Below are 19,267 nucleotides of genomic sequence, written 5' to 3' on the forward strand. Positions count from 1 at the left end.
CTTTATGTACACACATCCATCCATATCTGATGCGCATCTTACCGTACTGTTAGTATTTCACAATATACAGGTGTCAATGATGGGGCTGCATTGCAACTGCATGTTGTAGTAAGACACAGGTGAACTGCACACATCAGCTACTGCACATGCATGGTAGCTGAATGCACACCACTACATGTACATGTGTGTAGGTCCTACATTCCTGTCATGTAGCCATGTTTGTATGCATTGCAATTGGTGGACATGTGTGATGACATACATGACACATGGACTGTTGTATGACATGATAGTTGTCATGGGTAACCAGTACAGAGGGTATGTTAACTCAGTCAACATTGCTATCACACCTTATGTACTGTTAGCATTCAACAGCCATGGACCTACCTTCCATGTGCATGCGTGTAATTGCTGTAGCCACTTGTCTGCATGAAGGACAGCAAAAGCAATGTTATGTACATATGTGTTGTGTGTGTGTGGGGCATGTATATATCCACGGCAGGTACATGTATGTCATATCCAAACATGAGTGTGTTTACTGGTGTACAGCAACAGTTATCTGTTACAGCTGTATATGACCCAGGGCCCCTGTTATGTGTACAGCTGACCTGGTTATGAACAGTGGTAACATTGCATTGCATAACACATGATTGAACCTGTCAGTACATGGGTAATCTGCACAGTTGCTGTAGAGCTAGGTACAGTCCACAGGTCATGAGTAGCATGTACATGTACATATGTGTTGTGTGTGTGTGGGGCATGTACATATCCACGACAGGTACATGTATGTCATATCCAAACATGAGTGTGTTTACTGGTGTACAGCAACAATTATCTGTTACAGCTGTATATGACCCAGGGCCCCTGTTATGTGTACAGCTGACCTGGTTATGAACAGTGGTAACATTGCATTGCATAACACATGATTGAACCTGTCAGTACATGGATAATCTGCACAGTTGCTGTAGAGCTAGGTACAGTCCACTGGTCATGAGTAACATGGTGTTGTACTAATGTATGGATGTGTGTTGCTGGTCCTAGGACATGGTGATGGCTGATGGCTACATCCTAGAATGCGGCATTTGACACTGATTTGCACCTGACACATCTGTGATGGCTTTTGAGAGTGTACTGGTCAGTACATTTGAGTGGCCATCATGTACGTGGGGACACTACCACCTGGAGCAGTCCATAATGGTGTTATGGCCCACATGTCTGTATCTGAGGTATACGGTGGTAGTGCTATTGAGCACAACTGAGCCTTATGCCAGGTGTTCCTCACTTCACAGATGTCAGTATTCCCCATTGTTGGATGTAGATTGACAGCTGTGATTACGAACGCTACACATCTTGCACTGTTTAGCATACACATACAATGCAGTTGTCCTCTAGGTGTCAGGGTGTTTACCTGGTCTCAGGATATTCGTCTATGAATGGTACTGTATGTGCAAAGTAGCCACTCCTGGCAGGACATCACCACGGGTGGTATTAGTGTGCCAGGTTTAGATTGGTACAGCTAAGGTGATGGACAGCAGCAGACGTTGTGTAGAAGACCAGTGTCCGATATATGTAGTGCAGCTTTCGTGTTAACTGCTCACTCTCCATACAATCCCTATTGGTGTCTTTGCGTTTGCTGATGATTTCACCCACCTAGAAGTATGCCTCTGTGCCCTTCCATGTTTAGAATCAGAGTGCATACAAGACAGCCCTTCGCTACTAAGTGTGTGATCATGCCCAGTATGCCGTTGTGTAGATGGACACATAGTGCATTCCAAACGGACATGTGCTACTAAGTGTGTGAGCATGCCCAGTGACACCTTGTTTCAGTTATGTGCCTCTATGTGTATGGGCATGACCATTGTAATCCTGTATAGCGATAGTGGTCATCCAGGCAACAGATGGCCATACCCCACTTCAGAATGGATTCCTACATTGAACACACTGGTTCACAGGTATGTACACCGTAACTGCCAGCATCCATGTCGATGTCCACATTCCTAGAAGGTCACATTGACTGTCTTGAAAGGTGTAGTGTCTGTAGCGCATTTCATATCTATGTAGTGTTGTAATAGTGGTCCGTAGATAGGCAGTTGTCCTGCTCACACCACTGGCGTGTGTTTGCACCCGTCTGCCTTGGGACAGTAATATGCTTTTAGACTGCTCACACTCCATACAATCCATTTTGGCGTTTGTTCCATTGATGATGTCACCCACCTAGAAGTATGCCTCTGGGAGTGCTGTACTCCATACAATCCCTATCGGCGTTTGTTCCATTGATGATGTCACCCACCTAGTAGTATGCCTCTGGGAGTGCTGTACGCCAGTAATCTTGGTAGCGCATTCTGTAACTGCGTAATGCTGTAGTGTGATAAGATGATTAGGTGTATGTTCTAATCCCAGCCCTGCCAAGTGTGTGTGTGTTTCCAGCTGCCTGGGGACAGAGTAATGCTTTTAGACTGCTCACTCTCCATACAATCCCTATCGGCTTCTTTTCCATTGCTGATGATGTCACCCACCTAGAAGTATGCCTCTGGGAGTGCTGTGCTCCAGTAATTTCAGTAGTGCGTTCTGTAACTGTGTAATGCTGTAGTGTGATAAGGTAGTTAGGTCTATGTACTAATGCCCGCCCTGCCAAGTGCGTGTGTTTCCAGCTGCCTGGGGACAGAGTAATGCTTTAAGACTGCTCACTCTCCATACAATCCCTATTGGTGTCTTTGCCTTTGCTGATGATGTCACCCACCAAGAAGTATGCCTCTGGGAGTGCTGTGACCCAGTAATCTTTGTAGCGCATTCTATAACTGCGTAATGCTGTAGTGTGATAGAATAGAAAGGTAGGTGTTCTATTCCAAAGCATGACAGGTGTGTGTGTGTGTTTGGCAGTCATATTCTATGTGTTGGTATCTGTGAGTGACAAGTTCCAGGATGTGTTGAGTGTGTTTTGTTGCTTTCCTATATAGTGTCCACAAATGTCATGATTGCCCAAGAGACTGGGTTGGCAAGACATACACATACATCCGCCAATAGGTCTGGTGAGTAAATGCAAGCAGCCCTACTCTTACCCTTAATACAGTCTGACCTGAGTGACGCAATGAAACACACTTTCCTTGATAGTAACACCACTACATAATGGAGGTGGCACATGTGGTTTCCTTTTCATTCTTGTCTAATGCTTTGGTGTCACGTGGTCCGCTGTTGTAATATAAATTCTATATCTACGTATGTGTGTGTGTGTGTGTGTGTGTGTGTGTGTGTGTGTGTGTGTGTGTGTGTGCGTGTGTGTGTGTGTATGTATATATATATTTACATATATATATATATATATATATATATATATATATATATATATATATATATATATGTGGACATTAGCACACATAAATCTACATGATGGAATACATGTCCTATACTATTGAATGTCTGTGCTGGATGATCTGTACGTGATCACCTCGGATGTATGTATATCTGCCATGGCTTAGTGATAAAGCACATCGTCTGTGGTGTGTGGGGTCCCAGGTTCTAGTCGTGAAGAGACTGGTTATTTTGTTGCTGGGAAGAACAAGGGACATTGAATACAGTGATAGTAAGGCACCTTTAACCAGTTGTGTGCGGATCTGAGTGACAGTAAGCAGTGGTTATAATTTAGGAGGATCAGTATGGGTCATATAACTATGCATTAGAATACAATACTATGCAAATGAGGTTAAAAAAAGTGAATCCCGTTTATCCCCAGGGTGTGATTCAGATTCTAAGAGTGTATTTGTATAGATAGCCGGGTGCAGGACTCGAATATAGGTGAAAGCGTGGGGGGGGGGTGTCAGGCCTACTGTACGTACATTGGAGCCCTGTGCCTCGGGATTGCTCCTGCCTTAGCATGCCTAAGCTAGGGCTGTGTCTACACCTGCCTAGTGAAATTGGGAGGGACAACAGCAGTAGTGGAGTAGTCATGGTGAACAAGCTGCACAAACAGGTGATAATTAGCACAATCAGTAGATTACATGCCCAGCCCAGACCAGAACACTACGGTAAAGTGACCAAGCATCATACACACAGGTTTCTTCCACACTCTACACCACCGGTTTATACATGCGGGGGCATTTCTTGACACAATCCAACCAAATGAGAAGGGCTGCAGCAGGCAACATAGACCAAGATGAGCAGGAGGCTGAGGGTGGTGAGGATGTGAATGCTGCCGAACAACCTTTAGTAAGGAGACAGAAGACTTTACAGACCCAGGGTAACCTACCAGGGGCTACATGAGCTGGAGATAGTGGAGCGCTATGGGGTGGACAGAGACCTCCTACAGCAGCTTGTTGAGCTGTGCTGGCCACACCTGACACATCGAACAGGCCGAGGGAAACCCATCCCAGTGGATACTAAGGTATGTGTAGGCCTAGGTATACTAGCCACAGGTACCTCCCAAAGCACAACTGGGGATATCATGGGGATCTCACAGGCATCTGCATCCAGAGTATTGCACCATTTCCCAGATGCCATGTCACCACATGCCAGTGAGCACGTACATGTCCTCAACACACGTGAGGTGTTGACCAGCAATATGCGTCTCCTCCACCAAATGGCAGACTACCCTGGGGTACTGTGTGCTATAGCCTGCATGCACGTATGCATCAAAGTGCCACCTAGTGAGTGGGGTAGGGCCTACATTAACCGCAGGGGCATACCCTCCAACAGCTAGATCGTATGCGACGGCCAGGGCATTATACTGAATGTGTGAGCTGGCTGCCCTGGAAGGTATGGCGATTCTGATATATGGCATCTGACACAGCTGCACCACACCTTTGCCAATATTGACATCCCCTACAGTCACCTAGTGGGGGATGCTGGGTAACCACTGGAGTCATGGCTGATGACACCCATCAGCAATGCACACACACCTGAACAACTAAACCATAATGCGGCACACGCACAGGTAAGACATATAATTGAGCATGTGTTTGGGATGCTCAGGTCACGGTTCTGGTGTCTGGACACATCCGGTGGAGCCTTGCACTATTCCCCAGCTACATACACTCAAATTGTTATGGTATGTGCTATGCTACACAATATGATCCTGCAGAAACAGTTGCAGCAGGAACAGCATGGGGCAGGGCCACACAGCCCCCCACCAATGCCAAGGCCTGTACAGGGACACTGTGAATCGGAGGAGGAACTACCTGAGCTGGACCCAGTAGGCAAAAGGAGGCATGCGCAGTATGATCTGCCCTTGGCAAAGAGCCAACACATGGCATATGCACCGACACAGTAGGTACCCAGGAAATGTCACCCTCTCTGACTTGCACAGACAGTAAAAGGGATGCCAAACATGACACTACCTGTGCTCAGCCATGTATAGGAAGTGCACTGTGTGCATCTGACATAGGCAGCCCTCCAGCACCATCCTCAGGTCTGGTACACCCCCAAGGTAAGTCAATCAACCTACCAATTGGGAGTTGTATTAGAATGTGTTTATATCTGTAGCTATGGTATGGATGTGAGCATACAAGGGAATTTGGTGGCCAACTGTTAGGGCAGCAGACAGTACACATTCATAGTGGCACCATGACATCTGTAGCACATACCAGGGTCACAATAGTAGCCAGTAGTACACAGGGTGTCCTAACCCACTGCAGGTTATGGGCTGAACATCGTGTGTGTCCATACAGCCCACACAAGCCTTATACAGCTGGACATGTGTAGACCAATACAGACAAATGCTATATAATGGCCTCTGGATATACCCAATGGATGACCCCAACCCCCACAGACACACACACAGACTACAGCAGGCCAGGCAGTTGGATGTAGGTTGTGAAGTCTAGGACGTCTGAAACCACTATGCTGGTAATTAAAGCTAGGATCTGAAGTACACTGGTATGCCTCTAGCCAGCAAATTAGGTAGGTCCACACACTGAAATGGAGTACCTGGCATACCAGTACAGTTGTAGCAAAAGTGTACAACTGTCAGCTGTGCCCCCTTCCAACATACACATGTGAAATTCACGTGCACCACCCCCAGTGCTGTGTAGGAATGTGGATACAGTCGGATGTCCCCCCATGCTGTGCAGAAATGTAGTACCAGTCAATGCCACATGACCGTTGGCTACACTGAAGACACAGCATGCCACCTGTCAGTGTACAATGCAGGGGTCGGCACCACAGTACTGACTACCTGGACATGTGACACATGTGATCCAGTTGACCATACTGGGCATGCTCAAACACATGAAGGTATGACGGTAATGTCAGTCGACAACATGTGTAACAGTCATACTGGGCATGCTCACACACAAACACAAGATGGCCAGGTCTGCAAACACCAGTGTTCCGGACATATCTGCCAGTACATTGCTATACTTTTGGATGACTGTGCTGTATGGTATGTGTGTGGTACTGTCTATAGTCTGTATATATGCCATGGTGTATTGGTAATTCAAATCAGCTGTGTGCACAGGGTGTTGCTGCCAACACTTGCAAATGACGGTTCTTTGTTTGCGGCCAGAACAAGGCCTTTGGATAGGGAGTGGGTAAGGCACATTCCAGCAGGTGGGAGTAGTTGTGCGTGGGTTTGCACAGTGTTAAGCACTGCTGACCTCTGGTTACAGCTCCTTATACTTGTTTAGACTCCACATTTCTTTAACAGTGCAATACTCGCATACTGGTAGACAAACATGCTTACACCCGCTCGCTCCCTCACTTGCACGTGCACCGACATTGGTGCTTGCATTTGTCACTCACGCTAGGTGGGCACGATCCCTTGTGATGCCTATTACATCAGACTACATGATTACAGTATCGGGTATGGCTGACCACTATGCAACTGCAGGCGTTCGACTGTACAGAATCGGCGGCCTCTCCAGTGACATAATCATATTATATGCGTGTTCCTCATACAATCTGCTCCCATCTGGCTGATACATGGGAACCAATACTCTGCAATGCAGACATGTAAATGTGTTTTGGGAAACGCATCTTTCTGCCGGGTCATGCTACCGCATACCTATTGTAGGTATTCCACCTTTTAAATTGGCCGAAATGAGACTTTAAGAGTAACACCTCTGCATGGGACAGTCCCTCATTAGGCACAAGTGTCATGCGAGAATAATCTAGCATAGCAAATGTCCTGATTAAAGGACAATATTATATTCTACGTTTCTTTAATAGTTGCATGTAATGGTTATTGTATAAATGACACTTCGATATGTTATGTGAAGTAGCATAAGCAACTTGACTGCTGCTAGACTAAGCTTTGATTTGTGCTAATATGTATATTTCTGTACTAGGCATGACTGTAGGTATGTTCTGACCTGGTACATCTGACATTTCTACAGAGCAGATCCCACTTTGGCCACTTGGAAAGGTGGCAGCCCTATAGGACCTATATGTAGAGAGATGTCAAATTTGGCAAGGCAACACATACCCACAGCCATTAGAAAATTGACTACTTCACTGGTTTGCATAAGTTAAGGTTATTCTTGTAGCATTATAGTTGCTAATACTGTTTCCTATAATATCTAGGTGTTTCAGATACAACAAAATCATTTTATGCAACCACTACAAACAATATATGAACTCTTTTCCCGAAATCACAGGCCATGTGCCGAAACATTCATCTTGCAGGACACAACTGCCCAGAGTGGAGTGTCCCTCACAAAGGTGAACAGGTGGTAATCCCAAACTATTATGCTATCATCTATCTAAGGTGGTCGGCGGAATATGCGCTTTCCGTCACTAGCAGACCTCACATATGAATGGAGGAGAATGAACACTGTATCAGAGACACTGCATAACACCCTGAGGCACACATTTAGATGATTGGTTCTATTAACCTGACACATTGACAGTCACAGGGCATATGTATTCATTCAGATTTGTTGAAGTACATGCTGATCATGACTCATACATGTTGTCATTAGTCATTATGTGTATTCCGCCACCTGTCCACCTAATATCACTAGTTCTGGAAGTGTTTAGTTAGGACTGTGTTACATTCTGATCCGTAATCATGGACGTCCATGATAATCGGGTACAAAGCACTGATATAGTCCCTATGTGTTCCCCCAATGGTTTATGGACTATCCAGTAGATGTGCTCTTCAGGTTTGGGAGGTATAGGCATCTGCTATGCCCACATAGGAATATTAATTACTTCCATGGGGCGGGCTTAATACATCTCTGCCAACCAACACCTGCACACTTAGGCCCATTATTGCATACCCATGATTCTCCTACCTGACACCCCTCTACAGCACTCATGACTCATACTTACTGTGAGCGCAGCTGGGGTATGAACACACCCCTACACTCTGCCCACTCTCCCCGTCTCAGGACACATGTACGTTTTGTCAACCCATGTGTTATTACACTTGCACAACCTACTGTTCCGTGTACAGCTATATCTTGCTCACATCGATTATCACAGGTTCACCTGTATGGTGAATTTTTGGTGTCCCTCAAGGAACCCCGTTATCCATGTTTAAAATGTAGACCTTGCAGATCTCTCCCACTGGTACTTTCTTGCCGGTGGTTTGGAAAGCAGCAGTGTATTTACCTTTATTGCATGTCTGTATGTCTGCATAGCCTAGCTGGGCGGTGTGGGAGGTAAATGTTTGTTTATTGGACCTCCCAGTAACATATGCCTGGTCTGAACATATGTTACCCGTAATTGCTGTAATGTAACCTAGTTATGTACATGTGTATATCTACAGTAACATCTATATATATATATATATATATATATATATATATATATATATATATAATATTATATATTTCTGTGTGTGTGTGTGTGTGTGTGTGTGTGTGTGTGTGTGTGTGTGTGTGTGTGTACATATATATATATATATATATATATATATATATATATATATATATGTTGTCAGTCATTAGGTGTATTCCGCCATCTGTTGACCTAATATCATTAGTTCTGGAAGGGTTTAGTTAGGACTGTGTTAGATTCTGATTCGTAATCACAGACATCCATGATAATTGGGTACAGGGCACTGATATAGTCCCTATGTGTTCCCCAAATGACTTATGGACTATCCAGTAGATATGCTGTTCAGGTTTGGGAGCTATGAGCATCAGCAGTGCCCACATAGGAATATTAATTACTTCCACTGGGCAGACCTAATACATCTCTGCCAACCAACACCTGCACACTTAGGCCCATTATAGCATACCCATGATTCCGCTACCTGACACCCCTCTACAGCACTCATGACTCATACTTACTGTGAGCACAGCTGGGGTATGAACAACCCCCTACACACTGCTCACTCTCCCCGTCTCGGGACACATGTCATACGTTTTGTCAACCCATGTGTTATTACACTTGCACAACCTACTGTTCCGTGTACAGCTACATCCTGCTCACGTCGATTACTACAGGTTCGCCTGTAAAACGAATTTTTGGTGTCCCACAAGGGTCCCCATTATCCATGTTTAAAGTGTAGACCTTGCAGATCTCTCCCACTGGTACTTTCCTACCGGTGGTTTGGAAAGCAGTGGTGTATTTACCTTTATTGCATGTCTATATGTCTGCCCGGCCTAGCTGGCCAGTGTGGTAGGTAAACGTTTGTTTATTGGACCTCCCAGTAACATATGCCTGGTCTGAACATATGTTACCCGTAATTGCTGTAACGTAACCTAGTTATGTACATGTGTATATCTACAATGACATATATATATATATGTCTAGGTATATATATATTTTTTTGTGTGTATATGTGTATATATCAATAAATGTTGTATGTATATATATATATATATATATATATATATAGATATATATATATATATATTTTTTTTTTTTTTGTATATGTATATATATATATATATATATATATATATTTCTTTATTTTATGTCTGAGCTGTTTGATGTGTTAACAATGCCAACACCAATACAAAAAGCAGCTTTGAATAAATCTTCTTTAAAACTTAAGTTTTTATTAAAGTATAAAATCATAAAAATTCAGAATGCTTAATTTATCTTACAAGCATCCAGTCCCAATGTAATGAAACAATGTTTCTGTCGTGAGGTACAGATGGTAAAATAGATACAAATAGCGTATCTTGGTTTAACGTAAGTATGGCCTTTCAGGATTAACAAACCATTCGATTCTTCCTTGGCGTCAGCAGTTCTTCAATTACAACAGTAAAATTCAGAGGATATTAAATTGAATGCCTTAGTTTAAATAGTCTTATGTGATACCATTCAGTTTAGCACAGTCTTTCAACGCTGCTAAATGGTGAATGCTACTTTGACTTCCCTGTATAAGACTTTACGCCACTCACAGAAAAATTATTTTTAGGTAAAAAGATGAACCATATAAATCCAAGAGATGCGTCCCAACACTCACACGATAAGCGCTTTCGGATAAAACTTCATCTGATCATAAAAACAGGACTCCATTACTCTTTATTTAAAATAAATCTATGATCAATAACAGACTGGATCACTGACAATGCCTTTGATGACATCAGCTGTACAGAGCCATATAAGGTCTTATGCCAAGCCTCTTCAATCATCCAATGGTGGGTCTTCTAGCCTTCAAAACTGGTTTTAAGGGAATAACATTGTTCAGCCCTGGAGGGCGATCCGCTTGCAAGTTAATGATCCATTTAATTTCACATAGTTCCATTCTATTAACTAAGTCACCTTTCTTATTTCCCACATAGATTTTTTTCAATAACTTTAAATGAGAAACTATGAGTTGGAAATCTAGATACATGTAACGCTAATGCATTATGCAAATCTTCTCTACGGATATCACTGAGATGTCGAAATATTCTTTTCTTAAATATTTGGTTAGTTTTACCAACATAAAATGATAAGCAATTTTTACAAGTTGCCAAATAAATGACATTCTGAGAAGTACATGTAGCTTTACAGTGAAAAGTAAAGTCTTTGCCCATATCCAGATGTTTAAATGTATTACTAGTATCGATGTGTTCACATGCAGAACAGTTCCCACATCTAAGAGTGCCTATGCGCCCTGCTAACTTGTGTTTAGAGAATCCATCTTTCATACATAGAAGCCTCTTGATGTTCTTTTTGTTCTTATAACAAAATTGTGGTTTATCTCTTACTATATTACGAAGTTTCACATCTTGAGTAAGAATCGGCCAATACTTATGTATGATATCTTTTATCAGTTTATTATCGGTACTATATGTAATCATTAGACGCATAGAGGATGCTCCTTGATTTTTCTTTTTTAAGTTAACTTCTGATCTATTTACTTGGTTACTATGAAATACGTCCATTGCTAAATTCGTATCTCTCTCAGTATAGCCACGCTTATGTAGATGTTCTTTCAGGTCATCCATTTCTTTTTGCAGATTTACAATTGTGTGCATCTTTTTGAGATCCTAGTAAGTTCATTTTTCATTATATTATTCTTAACATGCTTGGGATGCATGCTATTTTTGTGGAGATAATGGTTTCTCCAAGTTGGTTTCCTATACAGAGAGGTCTGAACTTGCCTTTTATGGTCAAATAGAATATTAATGTCCAAAAAATTGACAGAAATGCATGAACATTGCCCTGTAAATTTCAAAAAAGTGGTCATATCATTAAGGTACTGCATAAACAACAAAAATTGGTTTTCATCCCCTTCCCAAAGCAGGAACAGGTCATCCACAAAACGACCGTAATATCTGACCTGAGCATATCATGGATTAGTAGTACTTAAGATGTATCTCTTCTCCCAATCAGAAAGAACTATATTCGCATAACTATTGGCGCAGGGGGTGCCCATGGCAACACCCCAACGCTGCCAATAGATGGAAGGTCCCTAGATGAAGAAATTCGTATCCAATATTATTTCTAAAAGGGAACAGATAAGGTTGACATTATTGTTATTAAATCCTTCTTGTCCAATAATTCGTCTCACTGCTTCAATCCCATATTCATTAGGTACTGAAGTAAATAAACTTGTTACATCCATAGTGGTCAGTAGAAGATCTGTTCTATCTGACAATGTAACCATAGTCAATCTAAACTTCTTCAAGAAATCATCTGTGTCTCTTAAGACACTAGATATATTAAGTAATACTCCTTTCAACTCTTTTTCTACATACATGGACATATATTCAGTAACCCATCCTTGCCCTGCCACAATGGGGCGTAAGGGAGGGTCCATAAGGCTTTTGTGTATCTTAGGTAATCCACTTATAGATGGAACAGTGATGGGCAACATTAAGAAAGTTATGCTGATCAATGCTTATGGCGCCTTCCATAAGCATATCATACAACTGATCTTGTACCTTTTTTATACTTTTTTCTAATTTGCAAGGATGTACTTCAGATTATGCTTCCTTATCATTAAGCATCTCAAGCATTTTGTTCCTATACCATTCAGAAGAAAGAATAACAATAGTGCCTCCTTTATCCGCAGGTTTTAATATTATTTCTTCATTATGCTGCAGATTAAACAAGGCTTGTCTCTCTTGTGTAGTTAAATTATGGTATTTAGTATTTTCCCCGTTCTTATTTGTTCAACCTCATCATTACACATGCGAGTGAATAAGTCCCCTGCCGGATGATTTATGGGAACAAATATACTAGGTTTCTTAAGTGTTTTGTTCTCCAATTTACTGTTCCCATATATACTTCGTAGAGTCACATTTCTTGCAAAATACTTCAAATCCAGTGCAAATTCACTTGTCTGATTTCAGAGAGGGGATAAATGTAAGCCCTTTCTCTAATACACTAATTTCCTACAGCTTCAAAGAAAAATCAGACAAATTCACCACTAGAGAGTGTTGATTCAGTTCATGCTTTTCTTTCTTTTCCTGTCCTGACTCATAGCCCTTGGGTTTCTGTAATGATTTTGTTTGAGGAAAACTGGTAGATGTTGATTCAATGGGGCATGAAATGCTCCTTTCTTTGGAATATATATATGTGTGTGTGTGTGTGTGTGTGTGTGTGTGTGTGTGTGTGTGTGTGTGTGTGTGTGTGTGTGTGTGTGTGTGTGTGTGTGTGCATATATATATATATATATGCTGGGAGCTGCTTACACCTGCGCAGGTGCACTTGCATATCCTTATTGTGAGTTACATATGTTTACTGCCAATTCTTTGTGCTTACGTGTGCCTTATTCATTATGACAGTATCACTTTGATTGAAGGAATCCGGTTAATGGCACCATGCAAAACACACATTTACCTTTACATGCTTAAATATTGGCTTTACAGCACAGAGGCATTCATTACACATGAAAATGATATGTGCTATAGTTGTACTTGAACCGGGAATGCCTTTATGTTAGGCGGATGCTCTAACCACTACACTATTGGTGTTCTGCTTCATTTATATGTATACCCATGGTTCATAGCTACCCTAACATACGCCTCACCGCTTCACTTACACAGCAGGCATCCATTCTCCTGCTGGGAAAACCGCAGTACTACACATGCGACATTCCCTATTCCCTTCTGCTCTGGACCCGTGCTGCATGTTTACTCACTCCAAGGATGTTCAGAACTCCAAAGCTTATAGTCCTGGCACATACGGGTGTTTGATTGTCAGGGTGTTCACGTGGTGATCCGGGTTTAGGCTTGTCTGACTGGTGACTGGAACTGCCCTGTACCTGTTCAAATGTCAGACATAGCACATGGACAGAGTTGGTCCCAATTTTAACATTCTACCTTTGTTTACAGACGCAGGGGTCTGGGCACCTCTGACCAGATTATTATGTTGGCACTACATAATATAGGGTGGGGGGGTGGTTCCACTACATAATACAGGGTGGGGGGTGTTTCCACTGGTGTTTCCCTTCACATTCATTATGAATGCTTTATTGTGACAATTTCATTTATCTATATATATATATATATATATATATATATATATATATATATGTATATATATATGTCTGTACATACACCTACATACCTATTTACATTTCCCATACAGTTGAATGTACACCGCGCATCCACGCTGCCTTTACCTCCCTATATCCGATGGATATTATTCTGGACATCACTTATGACTTCACTACAGGTATTCAATAGTACTGTCAACAAATGTGACAGTTGGTTGGTATACATATGTGTACGGACCTCTGTAACACTCAGGAACTAATTTCAACAGTGACAGGGGCAAGGCAATGACAAATCAGGGACAATCATGGACACTTCTACAATATTAGTACTATTAACTTGAAACGTGTTGACAGATTCAGAGCCATATCTATTAATACTTATTTTCTGCAGTTAAAAGCATCTGTTACATTTAATTATTGTCATTAGTCATTCAAGTGTCATTCAACACCTTTCCTCCAAAGGTCACTGGTTTTATGAGTGATTAAGAGGCTGGCCAGTTATTGTGTGAATGCTCTGACCATTGGTAGGGTTGCCACATTTTCATATGTCCAGGATGGGATATATTCTGGACACACCAAATTGTTTAGGCCAACACATACCCACGGTCAGTACAGGGTTTAGAACATTCATTTTTTTCCTAGATGAGAGCCTATTCCTGTAGCACTTTAGTTGCTTATTCTGTTTCTTGTATGATTTACGTATTTTACATCCAGAAATAACTGTTTTAGGCAACTGTTACATGAAATATGGTACATAGTTATTTCCTACAATCATAGGACATTTGCCATTGTATCATTCTTGGTCAGGACACACCTACCCAAACAGGGACTGTCCCTCACAAAGTGGGAAAGGAGGTACCCTGCTTACGTCAGTGCCTTATTCACCCTATTTCCAAGTGCCACTATGTGATTGTGTACAGTATATTCTCTCGATAATTCATGTGGGGAGACGTGCATCATGGGCAGGTGTTTGATCCCAGGTAGTAGGTTTTGCATGACGGCCAGGAGGCTGAGCAGTCTCGTGAACCACTACTGCACATAAAACTTGTGTCCAGATGTCTACAGGACTGAACATTGTGTCATGATACCAAGTCTGATGTTTACTCAGGATACTTATCCCATGAGGGATATCCAAAAATTGAACAAGCAAACGACTTTCACTTTTTTTTGGACTTACGAAACTGTGATGGGGTTTTACATGCAAGGAATACATAGTTTGCAATCGTGACACTGCCTAGGGTGACACTGCCTACTACATATGAGTAGTGGTCAGTATGTGTAGATATGGCTGCACCAAGCGAGTAGCCCGAATATGGCTGGATTTGGTGGATGTTCAGGAATGGGGGCAGGTTGTGTGCTGTAGAGGGGATGATGGGTATTCAATTATGCATCCAGGTGTGTTGCAGCTGGATGGCTCAGTTCCATCCAGACCATTCTGTGGGTATGTGCCGATGACATTTCTCTACATGTGTATCACACATTTTATTATTCATATATTTGTGTGATTGTGTTCTACAGTATGGCCTGTCAGGTTGTATTGTGGATGTGTATGTTTGTTCTTTGTGTTTCTTTCTGATTCACCCGCTGCTCCCTCATATACCTCCAGTTCACCTATTGTGCATCCAACACAGTCTTGCCTTTGTGGATTATAACTTTACCCATCCCCCCCACACACATATTCCAAACACTCCATCCATCCTTTCTTTGGTTGATGGCCCATGGCACGGTCAAGGGAACACATTGCATACACTACATATGTCAGGTACCTGTATGGTTGTGAGGACTACCCTGGCATTTTTCACCTTCTACATGCTGTACATCACGCACATAGGTACACGCAAATACTTATCTTTCATGACATGGTAGGTACACCTGGGTAATACCCATTCAACTTTGACACATCCTGACAAGAACGGCTTGGAATGCATATGGGCGGATTTGGCCGAATGCTCTGACAATTGGTAGGGTTGCCACCTTTTCATATGGCCAGGATGGGATATATTCCGGACACAAATCAGATTCTTCAGGACAACATATACCCACGGTCAATACAATGGATAATACTTTTGATTTACGCCTACGTGTTAGCTTATTGTTGTAGCAGTTTATATGCTCCTCTGTTTTGTTTACTTGCTTATTCTAGTTCTTGTATCATGTGGTATGTTATACATAAGGAAATAACTATTGTATGTGACTATTACATGCGATGTGGGACATAATTATATCATACGGTCGCAGGATATTTTACATTTAGAATGGTTTTGGTATGGACACAACTGCCCAGCTGTGTGCTATCCCTCACAATGTGGGACTGGTGGTAACCCTGACCATTGGGCTAGACTTAGCTATTGGCGGCACGCGAACATGATGCGTTTCACTTCCACTTGGTATAACTATCAACACTGCATTAGAATACGGGCACACGGTTTCAAATGTCATTTGTTCGAGGGATGGAGACTCGATATTCGCTAACGTGCATTTGTGTTTGCTTCTTAATTTTGTGTTCGCAAGAACTGTCTTGCATGCTTTGCATATGTTTCAGTATCCACGGACACTGACAGGTGTGATTACTATTGCAGGCTGACTGTAATATTCAGCATTTTAGGTTGCACGTCAACAGCTGACATTTCCACGCCTCCGTGTGGCACTTCGACATGCCCCATGCACTCGCACTCATTTCCTATGCACGTGGCTGTGGCAGCAGTGTGCCTTCATTGATATGCATATGACACTACTGCATCATCTGTACGCTGCACAGTCGGTGCAAGCCTAATGCCAGCCTTGCGCCAAACTTTATGAATCCCATGGAGGGTATAATACATGTACTCCTCTATATCTGCATTAACTCTACTTTCAACAAGAATGTGGCTGACAATTCCAAACTAAGCTTACAAATGTAGCAATATTCAACCCCCCCAAAAAAAAGACATGTGACACAGACGTAATATTTATGTCAATTGTTTTACTGTACAACAGTATTCAACTGGTCGTATAACACAGCCTACCTGGAAGCTCCTCTGGAAACTTAGAAGGAGTGGAGCCCACATCTAGGACATACTGTAGTCCACTCTTCTGTGACCTCTCATGATGTGGAATATTCAACGAGAACTGTTCATTGGTGGTAAGAGGTGATTCTGTAGTAGGCCCTCCCCTGGCTATCCTTTAGTCTCAGGTAACTGCAGCTGCTCATCTTGGTGCAGTGGTAATCATGTCAGTGGCCCTGTCATGCACCTGTTCCTAGGGTTGGTTGTGGGTGCCCACATAATTTATGCTGTCAACATTCTGCTGACATAATTGTAGCTTATGTGCCATGTTGTCCAGCCCCTTCCTAGCAGAAATGTTCCATGTTGGCAGAGACTGTCAAGAATTATGTTCTCTGCATCACTGAATGGGGGTCTCCGCCTCACTGACATTGTCTGTGTCCTAAAAGATAATAGAATGATAACACACATGGGTATGACATAACTACAAAGTAATGGTTTCCAGATAAAACAGTAAAGGTAGCCAGTCAGTACTACCCACTGGAAAAACATAAATCAGTCAAAAGATGTGAAATACAACAAGAGGCAGGATGTAAAACAAGGAGAGTAGCAAGAGCAACAAATCTTTGTTAGTTAATAAAACCAAAAGGAGCAACTAGGCTGATGCAGAGTCACAAGTGTAAAAGAAAAGGCAAAATCCTCAGGTTAAAATCCAACTTTAAATCATGTAACAAAGACCTTCAAGTACATAGGCTACATTTATACAGCTAAAACATCTCCTATTGGCCTATCAAAAGCTGCTTCTTGTTTACGTATTCATGAGTCAATCTAAGCTTAAAAATATATGCACATATAAACATGCTGAAATGTATAAAATGACAAAGTAGATATAAAAAATACATATAAAAACTCTCCATGAACACTCAAGATGCTCTAATAAATATGTATATATAAATATATATGTCAAAAGAAATATATTTCAAGGGATAAAAACATATATATTTCTTCATTTATTATAAAATCTACAAGCATTCCTCCGTTTGTTTAACATAGGTTTAATAGAGGCTCTCTCATTGAGACCTAACTGTATAAATGTAGCCTATGTACTTGAAGCATACCTCTCAAGTGTACCTCATTACGAGGAACGTACCTCATTTGGGGGTCTTAAAAAGTTAATGTTCCTCGAAGTTCCTCAAAGTTCCACATTGAAAGAGTTTGTGACACATTCAGTGTTAGGAATTTTTTAAGTGAAATCCATGGTAAATAGAAATTAATCATATTAATTCATTAAAGGATCTTCTTTATAAGTAAAACCAGCATATTTTAACCATCCCATGACCTTCCTAGTTGAAGTTGTTAGTAACCCATTAGTATGTGTTCCACATTTTGCCCATTTGTTCCACATTATGAAGGCGAGTGTTCCTCGTTTTGGAGATGGAAGGTTGAGAGCTATGACTTGAAGGTCTTTGTTACATGATCTGATGAAGCTCAAATGAATGAGTGAAAGCGCTTATCTGACCTGCAGTGGAATTAAAGTTGGATTTTAATCTGAGGATTTTGCCTTTTCATTCACACTTGTGACTCTTCATTTAAAGTTGGATTTTAACCTGAGGATTTTGCCTTTTCTTTTACACTTGTGACTCTGCATCAGCCTAGTTGCTCCTTTTGGTTTTATTAACATTATTCAAGTTTATCTGGAGCACTGGGCGTTTATCCTGTTTGTCAGTGAGTGGTTTGTCCCAAATCTTTGTTAGTGTCATAGCAGTAACTCAACTGTGCTCCTCCCCAAAAGAATAGTCCATTCTAGTTTGTGACATAATGGTAACACTTCTTTACTCACCCCCCCCCCCCCACAAAAGAACAGGCAAATAAACCATTTTACTAATAAAACATCTTTGTAATGCTAAAAGTGCTGTCAAAGGACCTGTTCCTGAAGCATTTGTACATATTTATCATACAGCATTCATTTTCATCTGTTGTCAGTCATGTGAACCTCTGAAATGGCTTGACAAACAAGGCCATGCCATTAGTATACTTCTAACTAATGCATACAGATAAAGGTGTAAAAGCCATTGCTTCACATTATTCATAAATATATTCCAGCATATGCATATGTAGGTAACAAAATGGGAGCACACCTGCTAGAGTTCAATACTCCTCTGTAAAGATATATTGTGAATAAATACACTTCTGTGAAGTCCTGCAAACATGTAGCTAGTGTTCTCACTATCAGTCTGGCTTATGGAGTAGATTATTAATGGCACTAATATGATATACCAAGGGAGAAACCAACAGTACATAAAAACAGAAAAAAATAAAAATAAATGCACTGTATCGGCAGTCAGCAAACTTTAATAAAAAATAAAACTGGATACAAAGATAAGTGCTTTCATAGAACACTCTACTTCTTCAGACCATAAAAACTACAGCAAGGTATATCTAATATATATCAAATTACCTACATTCA

This window comes from Protopterus annectens, chromosome 3.part1 (genome assembly GCF_019279795.1).
Source record: "Protopterus annectens isolate FY-2018-M chromosome 3.part1, PAN1.0, whole genome shotgun sequence".
Classification (NCBI taxonomy): Eukaryota; Metazoa; Chordata; order Ceratodontiformes; family Protopteridae; genus Protopterus; species Protopterus annectens.